Here is a 12,650-nt window from a genome sequence, read left to right as displayed (position 1 = left end):
CTTATGGACTGCCACAGTCTTGTTGTGAACCAGAGTCAAGAAGCGCAGAAGCCCTAAGTGAATAGCTTTCAGCTCTCTGATGTTGATGTGAAGGTTCTGTTCTTACAGAGATCCTGTCCTGGAAACTTCCCGGTTCCCCAAAGGACTCCTCAGCCTAGAACCGAGAAGTCTGAATAGAAGCCTAAGTCTGGGCTCTGAGGATGAAGGGCTTTCCATCAGAAAGTCTATGTTTGGACCGCCACCATGCCGGTCCTACTTGATTACCGGGTTTATGGGAAACACATAGGTGTCCAGATGTGTTTCCCTGTCCCAGTGTGCCTGGAGGAACTACAAAACTCTCACTAGAAGTTTGCCTAACTTGATGAACACCTTGATGGACGACAGGGTCCCCAGTAGGGTCATCCACTGATGGGCCAAGCGAGACAAAAGGGCTAGAAACTTGTCAAGACACCTTTCAAGTGGCTGTCTGCCAATACCTGGGAATGAGCAACAGGTTCGACTGAGGGAGCAACTACCCGTGGCCCAACCCCCTTGGCCTCCATTGGACTTATGGTGTGTCTTTTCCCAGGTTTAGGGGAGTATGACAGTGACCTTGGTATATGAGAACTGACAGGACGAGTAGCCACCTCCACTTCACTGTATTCACTACTAAGTTAAATTCTTGTTAACCCTAGCTTCGAGACTGGCAAGGGTTGAAACAGGGGAGCCAGATGCAGGAGTAGGTGGATTAAAAGTAGGACGGCTAGTAGCAGGAGAAAAGCAGGAGGAGGAGAAGAAGGAATAGCAGGGTTATCACCTAACCTAGGCTTAGCTAAGAGAAGCACATTTCTTGGCGCTAGAGGCCGCATTATTCTTCCTGTCACTAACTTCTCTTCCACTTGAACTCACTGGCACCAGGCATTTGAGAGCAGGCGCTCGGGAGCTGGCGCCATGCACTTGGGCAATCATTACATTCAGCACAAGTTCTCTCCTTACTACGTTACTGCGCCCTACGCTTAGTGCAAATTATATGTTTCCTTACTACAAGAGTCATAATATTATGAAGATTGATTAATCTCCTTGCAACCTTCGCTAAAGTAGCAAAAGCTAACTGAACTTGAATCAGAAAGAATAACAACAAAAACTGAAAAGCTGATCCTCAAAACTATCAAAGTTTGAAGGCTACTCAAAATAAGCGATAATACTTCACCGAAATCCAGCCATACAAGGAAATCTGTAAACAAAAGCTGCAGCAAACACCAATGTTATTCGAGAGCCAGCAGAAACAGAATGAGGTTTTCAGGCAAGTCATTTCCAGTACTCCTGCTGGTGGGCGGGGGTTGCACCTACACTAAACTATCGAAGTGCTACTGCGATTTTTTAAATAAAGGCTGCCGCGCGAGTTAGAAAATATGTACAGTAATGCCAATACCATGAATCTCCAGTATGGCAACACTGCTTTCCCAGTCTTTGTAATAAACAAGAAATCTTTCAGTATCGTGTGCCAGCATTATTCAAGATGCGAAATCTATGACATAGTCCACCCATTTTTGCTCCTAATAAATCACCTAACACAACAGTTTAATGAACCAACTTCCATGTCTCCCAACCATTTCCAAGTCAATTTTGTTTACAGTAATCCATCTCAATTTTGCATTTTAGTAGTTAAAACTGCGTCTCCAGCCTCTAAACCACCACTTTTTCTTCATGAATCTCTAGCAACTATTTAAAGGTACTGACAACTGGATAAATAAACTTGATGATGACAGCCTAAAGAATACATTAAGTGCACTACAGAACTTCATGTGAATTTTAAATTAAGACATAAAATCAACTTGGGAGCACTAAATGAATTAAACCAAATAAAATGTATTTCATCATTATAAACTACGTAATTCAGGCTGCATTGCTGTACAACACACTACTGTATGGACAACAGACAATTTCAGTAAATACCCGACCAATTTTTTTTCGAGGGGGAGGGTGAATTTCCACTTCTATTCACTAAGACTTCATGCTATTCACTAGGAGTATTCAAGTAAATTTTCTGCAAATCCAGCTTCGATTAAAAACAACCAAGTACCTCATGAAAAATTATGGCCGAGGTGAATTTTCTACCAGTCTCTACAATAGGAATATATTCTACTCCTTGATACAGTATTTAATTGTACATAGGTACTGTATGTCCATACTGTCTTCACTTAAAACCATGATTGTATTCTGGGGTAGAAAATGTAATTATAATGGTACAATTTTACTTTATACCATTGCCACTTTTCGACTTGATAATATAACTTTCCTACTCTTGAATATGTGCTCTGAATATTTCTTAAGTTCATTTAGTTAGCAAATGACCTACCAACCACACCTAACCTATGGCACTAGATCCTTGCCCTAGTGCAAGATATTGTTTCAAAACAATCCATGAACTTGCCTTCACCTGAATTGAGAAATATCAGTGGATTAAGGTTCACATACTTCACTTGGTGTCAAATGCGTCCCTGCCCTCCATCCCCCACCCCCAAAAAACTTCCCACTGTGATTGCAGGGTATACAGTTGAGGTCCACCATCTCTAAAGTACACATTTGCTAATGAAAATAATACCAGAAACGTTCAAAGCACACTCTGAAACATAGATAATTGATATTTTCGAATACAGAACACATATTGGTTCAAGTAAAACAATACTTTAAGTAAAACAATACTTTTAGTTTTGGTGTACATTTTGAACATTCCCATGGCATTCAATTCATTAGCAAGTCAATGTTTGTACAAATAGTACTGAACTCTCCCTTATAGCCAACAACTGCAGGGAACCACATTGAGAAACCAGGGTACCTGTGTAAGGTTAAAGACAAAATGAGTGAAATTAGAAGGGTGTATTCCAACTTAACCTAACATGGGCACTGGGTCCTTTACCTGGCTGTGGGAAGGGGGCTCTTTACCCCCTGAATCCCTCCTTACCCAACCTAACCTTTGGCACTGTAAATTACCTAAGCTCGCAACCATACCCAGCCTAACCAAGGATGCCAAGTACTTGCCTGGCTGGGTGAGCTTTACTACCTCCCCGGACCCCCAAACCCTGATATAACCTACGTCATCTGGTTCTTACTTACCTATGCTTGGTGTCACTTGGAAGAGCTCAATAAACCTTCATCAGAATCAAAACAAAAAACTGCAAAAGTATCAGTGGGATGTCAATGTATTTCACCCATTCTGTGCTTTCCCACACCCAAAAACCTGGTTTCCCACTGTAGGTTACAAAGGGGTTCAGTATTTTTAAAACTTTTGATATGTTTCCATAATAAACATTAAACATTCAAAATATGCAAAAAAATTTTTCACACAATTTTGCAATACTGTACATCCAAAAATAACCCAAGGGATAAGAGTTGCATGCTGCACCAAAGGAGTCATGACTAAATGAAGCAGGTTTACTGAATTCTTGTGCCACTACAGTATTGCTCTAAATGCAAAATTCCCAACTTTGACTTCTGCATTTATGCCTGTCCTACCCATGAACAGTTTTTTCTAAACTACATATAACCCAGGATAGCAGGGAATTTGAAAAAAATATAAACCATTGATAAATTCTACAATTTGGTCACTAGGCTATTCTCATCTTTTGACCTTATTAGTCCCACTGTATAGCAGGGTCGGCCGCTCGAGTCAACTTTCTCCATCTATTTCTATTCCTAGCATCATCTTCCCCCAGTCCCACCTCACCCATATCCCTCCTCAAAACATCCATCCATCTGATCTGCTTACACCCCACACTCCTCCTCCCCATCACTGGCATGTTCTTAGCTCTCTTGACTGGTTCTACCTCCTCTCTTCTTATTACATGACCAAAGTATCTCAAACGAGCTTCCCTAGCCTTCTCCTTTACATTACATATATCACACATTCTTCTTATATCTTGACTCTCCCTCCTTTCCTGTAGTGATATTCCACAATCCATCTCACCATCCTCATCTCGGTTCTTTCCAACAGTCCCTCCTCTTTCCTCTTAAGTGCCCAGGTTTCTGCCCCATATAATAGTACAGGCTATTCTCAACATAGGTCTCAAACCCCTGAATATGACGACAGACAAAGTTGAATACTGAATTGGTGCCAATCATTCCTCCAAGCTCAGAATAATAGTGGAACCAACCCTCAATTAGGGTAGCAAAACCTAATCAAAAATTCATTTTCCTACTGCAATTTTGTATTCATTGGTTCTAAACTTTATATTTTGAGACTATCAGTAGGCCCCATATGGCCCATTAATTGGGATCTATTTGTTTAGTTTACAGTATTAAATACTTCCTTTTTTCATGACAACTTTATTATAAATAATATATATGGGCTGTTATCAATTGTTACCAGTCAGAACTCTGGGAGTAAGCAGGCTGTCTCTTATTATCCATTCTGATTTCAGCAAGGGATCTAGACAACTGATTCAGCTTCTTTTTGGGCTTAGGTTTTTTTTATTATCCTGTTCCCGTGACCTAAGATTTTTGGTAAGAATCCTATGTCTGCCTGGGCAGACTGGGCAGCCTCTCAATCCTCTAGTTTAAAGGACGAGGAATTTTACATATCACACCTGTTTCCATATCCAGGACACCTGAATTCCTTGTACGAATCACGGATAGCATCTCTATGCTGATCCTCAGTAGCAAGTGAGTCCTCAAAGAGTTACACTCTCTTGGGGTCATCCTTGATACTGTTCATAATTCCTCCCTGAATTCTGAAAGTACTGCAAACAGAATTTTCCCATCAGTGAAGCCTGCATGAACTGATAAGCCAAGGCAGTTGTATCACCACAGCCTGGCAGTATAGAAAGTACAGCAAGCTGAATTCCCTACGTATTAGGGATGCCTGCATGAACTCACGGGCCAAGGCAGTTGTATCATCACTGCATACCAGTGAAGAAAGTACATCAGGCTGGATTTCCTATTAGGAGAACCTTCATGAACTCATGAGCCAAGGCAGTTCTAGCATCACCGCCTGGTAGTACATGAAGTACAGCAAGCGGGACTTTCCTATCAGGGAAGTCTGCATGAACCGATTGAGCCAAGGCAGTTGTACCATCACTGCCTGGCAGTATGACGTACAGCAAGCAGAATTTTCATATTTGGGAAGTCAGCAAGAAATGATTATAGAGGTCAAGGATATATCACTACCCCCTATAAGGTACAGACACTTCAGATGAAGATGAGGTTGGGTGGACCCCATCAGAGTCCCCTCAATACATGATTGCAGCATGGGGAAGGCAAGATTCTCATTTGAGGTACAGTGTCTCTCTCACGTAAAGCAGAAGACGGTAATTCTATGCCGTAGTTCCACAGTGAGCTAGACTATGGCAATTGACGTTAAGTCATTTTACTTGCTTTACAAGAATTTAAAGTAATATTTTGTCGGCCAGCTGTAACCAAACCATCCGACAAAATATTACTGTAAATTCTTGTACAGTAAGTAAAATAGCATAGGAAAACGTCAGTTGCCATAGTCTAGCTCACTGCAGAACTACGGCTTAGAATTACCCAGAGGACTGTCCCCTAGATTTTCTGGATTTGGAAGCAAAATTTCAGTGGCTCTATCCACTTCATGTCAGGTACCAGTGACCTCTCTCCCAAGGAGAGAGTATTCATCTACATTGGAGGAGTTGGAATGGGAGTCTCCCAAGGAGAGACTTCGTCTCCATTGGAGGAGTTGGAGTGGGAGTTCCCAGAATCAACAGCTTTTGCAGCATTGGCCCAAATGTGGATTCTGCTCAGAGAGGGGTGGAACCACACTACCATAGTTCTGCCAGAACATGTACAGTAGTCTCTTCTTCCATACAACTTTTGAAATCTATAGCTAGGATAGATAGAGCTTAAACATGAGCTCTTTCATCATTTAAACTTGCTGCCAAAAAGTATGTGGCATATTTTACACATGTCCAGCCAGCAACCAAATTCTCCTTTATTCCTTCTGGGGCTGGCTCATGGCTGTAATGAGCCATTTCAACAGGCGAAAAGCAGATTGAGCAATTCTACGTAGTAGTAGCCTAGTAATGATAAAGGAAAAAAGTGTTTAATTAAAACTACCCAGTGTTACCTACCTATATCACTGTATAGGCCGCAAACACTTCAAATTAACCAAGAGGACTACATGGCCACAAGTAGGCTACATGTCCATAGTATGAAGTAAGGAAATGTGATCAATGGGTCATATTCATACCAGTAGTAATATATTAAAATACTGATTCACAATTACTACAACGACGTTGCCTTAAAAAATTTACTCAGCAATGCTGAATTTACTCAGCAATGCTTCTCAACTCAACTAAGACAGAAAGCTAAATGGATATCTATACTGCGTATTTCTACACATTTCATAACCTATGATTACCCGGTTTATTCCCAAGCACAAGATAAAAGTAACGTTGTAGAGTACGTCAGTTGGTACATAAATAAAATAAATATCTTCAAGGCTTTAAAACGTTTGGCAAAGCTCACCATTACGGAAAAAAAATTTAGTATTCCCTTAGAACAAATATACCAAGATAAAGGATCAAGGCCTGCGACACTCAGGCAGTGTTGTCAATTTAGCACTTTTCGCCACCCCAAGCCCCAAGAAGTAACAGCAGCGGGTTTTCCATTGTTCCTACCGAAATTCAAATGTAGCCTATCACCTCATTAAGTTATATCTATCTTTCTATCTATCTATCTATCTGTGTACCTGTCTGTATCACAATTTTTGTTTGTCTGCCTATTTTGCTGAAATACCTTGCTCATGTGGCTTCAAAAAGCACATAAAATAGCTCAAAATCAAAAACCCCCAGCTGGTTATGGCAGCGAAATGTTTATTTATATTTACCTTTTAATTTATATATATATATATATATATATATATATATATATATTATATATATATATATATATATATATATATATATATATATATTATATATATATATATATATATATATATATATATATATTGAAGTGTTGAATTTCGTCAGTTAATAGGTTTAAAAAGTTGAGGCCTAGCCTTATATCACGACACTTTCAGACAATGATCTCTAATTACAACGCTATGTGTATCATGCTAAAATATATGTGTATGGATAAATTTGTAACATATATATATATATATATATATATATATATATATATATGAGAGAGTGAATAGGAGCGCACTGTAGGCCTACAGACAAAGAATTGATTCTCATCTATTCTTTGACACCGTTACTATTTCCACTCAAAAGCTGAATGAACAGCAATGAAATTAACAAGGAAATTTCAAAATCGAAAGAGAAGAATCAATTCAAACATAGCGCACTCACTGGGCGACGTATATACCACAGGGAGAGTTCGCAAGGGCGTTCTTAATTTCTAACAACCCCAAAGCAATTTAAGCAACTGATCTAACCAAACAACTCCGAGTCTCCGGCCGGCTCTGGCAGTGTTGCCACAATTCTTCTACTGCTTCATAAATTGGAGCTTCAACAACCGTTCTTTGATGGTTCTTTATTCAGTCATTGTTATATAAACACATATATAAATATGCAAATGACCAAAAGTATACGTAAATGAATCACATAAGAAACTAATATATACGACCACAATAAACTCCTAAAAGGAGTGTGGAAATTCGGTGTGGCAGACCGTAAAATGAAGAAACTACTTTTTGCACCTAATCATGTGTATAAAAAACTTTCACACTAGAGGCCACATTTCCACGTTTCGGCAACACTGTAAATCAAACTAAATTCCCATTTAGACTACTGCAAATGCAATGGAGGGGGAAGGGCAAACTGTGGGAACGTTAAAAAACCATCGTAATTTTCTTTATAAAAATATCAAATGGCAGAGCCATAATATTTAAAGAATTATTTAAAATTTATTTATATAATGATGCCTAAATCACAAATCTCCTACAAAACTAACATCTAAAGATATTTATTGCCTTGATTCTGGTAATAATGAAAAGGGCGGGGCATTTATTGGAACAACCAAAATTTTAATTATTTTTGGGACGTTTCGATTAAAAAATTAATTTATTTTTCGACTTATTCCGCATAATATAGTAAAAATTCTTGATAGTTTTGACAATTATTGTGGACTGAAGGAAAGTAAATCAGAACTGGGCCAAAATAAGCCACGAAAATCCAATTTTAGTAGTATCTCTTACCCCAATGACCTATTACGAAGCAGCATAACCAGACAAATAAATCACAGAAAGCCCATGTGTTAAATCTCGCATATGAGGAGATAACGACAAATAAATGCGTAGCTAAAGGTAACAAGTGTTTTTACATATGAAATTATGCCACTACCCTACTGTTGGGCCATAAATTGAAAATAAGCTCACAAAAATACATAAACTTAAATAGAAAGAATACAGTTTCCATTATAGGAAAATTATCAGGAAATAAATGACAAATGTGAGCTAAATTATTTCTAAACACTCCAGAAATTAGCAGTTGTCATATTTTAAAGGAGAAACTGAAAATCAACCTTGATTAGATAAGATTGATCTACACACCTAACCTCTTCAGATTACCCATCACATCCCATTACCAATTTGAAGGGTTAAAAATAACATGTCGCCGACAATGATAAACTTTTCTCATTACAAAAATCTAGAGGTAACCCAGAAAAAAATATATATATATATATATATATATATATATATATATATATATATATATATATATATATACATATATATATATATCACATATGTGTATGTTACTGTACAATTGCAAGTAATATTAGCCCAAAATGCATCATAGTTACTTTTTACAATTAATCAGAATGAACTGGAACGTGTAACACTTGAAATTCTTGGTCTTAAAGCACAACTTTTTCTCAGGTCAGGGTCGTCTGACGGCGATCAAACGGTAAAAAGAAAAAAAAAGTAAAAAATGTGCAGTTTCTTCGGTTCAATCGAGTTTTCTGTACAGCGTGTAATGCTGTATGAAACTTTCAGCCACGGCCCATGAAACTCAGCCACGGTCCGGTGGTGGCCTAAGCCACGGCCCATTAAACTCTTAGCCGCAGCCTATGAAACTCAGCCTAGTCCGGTGGCGGCCTGTGTTGTTGGTACCTATAGCGGTGCCATTAGTACGGTTATGGCTAACTTTAACCTTAAAGAAAATAAAAACTACTGAGGCTAGAGGGCTGCAATTTCGTATGTTTGATGATCGAGGGTGGATGATCAACATACCAATTTGCAGGCCTCAAGCCTCGGTAGTTTTTAAGGTCTGAGGGCGGCCGGACAGACAAATAGCCGTCTCAATAGTTTTCTTTTACAGAAAACTAAAAACTGTCTTAGCTTTCACCAAGTAACCAACGGAGCAGATCAGGAGTAATAATTGCTGAATTTTTAAGGGAAAACTCTTGTATTTTTTATGAGGACAGCACTTAAAAAGTCCATTTTCCCAGTTTTAACAGAACATATCGGTTTATAACTGCTAAAGGTAACAATCTATGAAATGAGATTCCCTCAGTAATTTAAGATCCTGACTTGCTAATACAGGTGTGAAACAACGTTGCCAATATACTGTGACGATAACTGCACTGTCATGGTGAACCCGTGGAAATATTTTACGCCAAAACTTGGAATGCAACCCGTATTACTTCTATTTCATTTGAATTAATTAGAATCACATTGGCTATGAAACAATCGCTTTCTTTAAAAGATCACGAATTATAGAAAATGGCAATAACTGCAGAAACTACAACCTGCGACTACAGGCACGAAATTTACAACTCTAAAATATAATAATTTCTCAATAGCAGGAGGTTTAAGGAAAGTTTAGTACTGCAATTTGCGCCGTTAAGAAAGTAATTCGGTGGAAAATAACACAAAATTGAGATGTAGTATTACAGGCGTTGTGGATGAGTTATGACTAACATAATTGCCAGTAACATACTCACTACAGTGCATCATTGTTACTCATGGCATTGAACAGCTCAAATACTGTATGTGAAATACTGTATGTGTAATCTTGCGTAAATTCTTTATCTTGCTGTACTTTGTTTTGAAAAATACCAGCTAGTCAAAGACGATATGTCTGCAGGTATACAAAAGGGCACTGGGGCCATCTGTTGGTAGGAACTAGAGTCATCAAGGGACTGGAAAATCCTGTGATAAGCTAAATTTTTAACACAGTCTGTAGTTAAAATTGTGTTATTTTAATATATAGCGGGAATAAATATTGATATCATCATCTAACCCGTAATAATGACTATACGAGATATTCTGATCAAAACTGAGATTCCCAATGAAAAATACGAATCTTACTTTGGCAATAACTTATAAAGCGGAGATTATAGTGACGACGCACTCTTATCGTATAAGTGAACTTGAAGCTCAGTTTAGGTTAGAAGTTCCAATGCTGTATAATGTAATAAGCTAAATCAAATTTCTATTCTATTTCATTAAAATACCCAAGAGGTGTTTCTTTTTTTATTAAATTCTATTTTCTTTAAGGATTAGGCTATTCTGAAACAATAATTTAGCTTAAAAACAGAATAAAAAAATATGAGAAAGATGACCTGGTGCAACTATAATATGATATACCTACCGAGGTATTCGAGGCCTACCGAAAATAGGATGCTATCTACCAAACAACCCAATTAAGGCCTGTGGCAATTACTTCTGGTTCTCTCTGCTATATACAAACCTATTTGATCCCCCAGGGGCTAGTACTACACACGGAAAAATAGTGACCCACCTACCCTGTTTCGCCGTGTTTAGTACTAGCCCCTGAGGGGTCAAACGTGGAAAATGGATGGTAGATATCATACTATAGTAGCACCAATAACCTTAGTGGTTGGGGAATCTACAAACAAATATTGAAAACTTTTTTTTTTCTGTGGAACTAAACTGTTTATGACGATACATGTATTAGACCATTCCAATAATGTTACTCCTGAACATAAGCAATATGTGCTAACTTGGTAGATAATGATATTTTTGGCCACCATATCACCTTTTTCATGGAATTTGCCCCTGATTCTAGAATAATATTATGTATACATTTATGTATACATATTTGTCAGTTTCCTTCTCTGTACAAGTAGTTTGTTAACCATCCTGGGTTGCTTGACAGGAAGTCAATCTGCTTAAAAACGGTGATTAAAATTACCTGTTACTCCGGAGAGTTTATTTCAAGATAAGAACCACGGCCTGCAAAATCTGAACGGATCCATCTGTAACTGATACTGGGAATATTATCTGACGGATTTTATCAAACAACGCTATGCAAAGTCAAGTCTTTTTTTTTTGTTTTGTTTTCGTTATTGCCAAATAAACATTGTTTTTGTCATATTTCGTATAAGGAAGCATGGCAAAGAAAAATGGACAAACTCTGAATGGTAGTGTAATATGTTTTACCAATGGTTGGTTGGAACAAAATGGGATACTGGCTCCTTGGGTAGCATTATTTTGTCGCATAAAAATTTTTCTTAATGGCATAAACATGAAATAAAGTGGATCTTAATCGTGAATGCCAACACAATTTAGACAAAGTAGGGAGAGTAAAGGCATCTGAGGTGTACGTGTCTCGGCTTGAATCAGTTTTCGTTATGAAATATAAAGGAATGGGCGCGTCCCCAAACTTTGTCTTCGGCATGGATCACCGCAGATAAAAGACTAACTACTTCGCCTCGACACTCCTGGCTGAAGCTCAAATGACTTAAATAACAATAGTCAATTCCCTGACAGACAGATTCAACTCTAGGGTTCTTGGTAATGGTTACCGTGTTCTTTAAAATGGGGAGCGTGGTGCCTAAGGGTCTGGAGAGAAATGTGGGTGTAGCCCCGATTTTCTCATTTGACGTAAGGCTATGTGCTGTATGCATATTTCAGCTTACAAGCACCTGAATTCCACTATATTTCTTCTCTCTTGCTCACCTGTGCTGCGTATTTCAGTTAGGTAACAGTTCCTGATTAGAGTACTTTATCAGTAAAGTATATTTACAACACTTACGACCGCAGACTGATTCACCTATGGTATTACCATTACAGCCTACACTATCAGAGATTTACAGAAAATACACGACTCACTCCGTTGTAACTCGAAAGAGCCCTCAGCTTTAAACAAATTTATCAGTTACTTGGTGCCACGATAAAAAAATAAAAAACACACACAAGCCTCTTTCTTACCTTCTCGCCCAGTCAGACTCAGAACAGAGACACTTGTTTCAGAATCTAAAGAGGCGTCGACTGGTTAGGCTTGTCGTTATTAATCTCATAAACTTCCGAATATCGAGGAACACACTACACCATAGACTCACTTCCTAATAGTGTGCCGCAGGAATTTCAGTTTTAACCCTTGTTCGTCCTGCAAGAGTTCACTCACAAGTAAAACAAGTGACGTGGTAGCTTTTCCAACAAGTGACTGAGGAAAAGCGGAAACCTTAACTGAAAGTACTCAACAAGGTCTATAGACCTTGGTACTCAAGAACAAGCATCGATAAAACGTTGTAACGTTCATATATATAATTTTACACAGAAAACCTTTTGACTTGAATCGAATATAATAAGTCGAATACAATCATGATATTTATAATCAACACGAAGACACATTATCATGAAAAATTACCCTCAATTGTTCTCATCCTTATGCGGTGAGAAACACTACCTCTTTAACAAGGAACCTGGTTGTTGTGACGGTAAATAACCAACATAA

The 12,650-nt window shown here is 38.2% G+C and overlaps 1 long non-coding RNA gene across 1 annotated transcript in view; it reads right to left on the bottom strand.

Moving 5' to 3' along the window:
- The window catches only part of LOC136826948 (uncharacterized), a 29,604-nt gene extending 22,212 nt beyond the window's left edge, over nt 1-7,392 (bottom strand). The window contains exon 1 of the long non-coding RNA XR_010849763.1: nt 7,293-7,392. This is a non-coding gene — a long non-coding RNA (uncharacterized lncRNA). The remainder of the gene's footprint in view (nt 1-7,292) is intronic.
- Between the last annotated feature and the right edge of the window lie 5,258 nt (nt 7,393-12,650).

This window comes from Macrobrachium rosenbergii, chromosome 41 (assembly GCF_040412425.1).
Source record: "Macrobrachium rosenbergii isolate ZJJX-2024 chromosome 41, ASM4041242v1, whole genome shotgun sequence".
Lineage (NCBI taxonomy): Eukaryota > Metazoa > Arthropoda > Malacostraca > Decapoda > Palaemonidae > Macrobrachium > Macrobrachium rosenbergii.
This window is presented reverse-complemented; position numbering and strand designations above follow the sequence as displayed.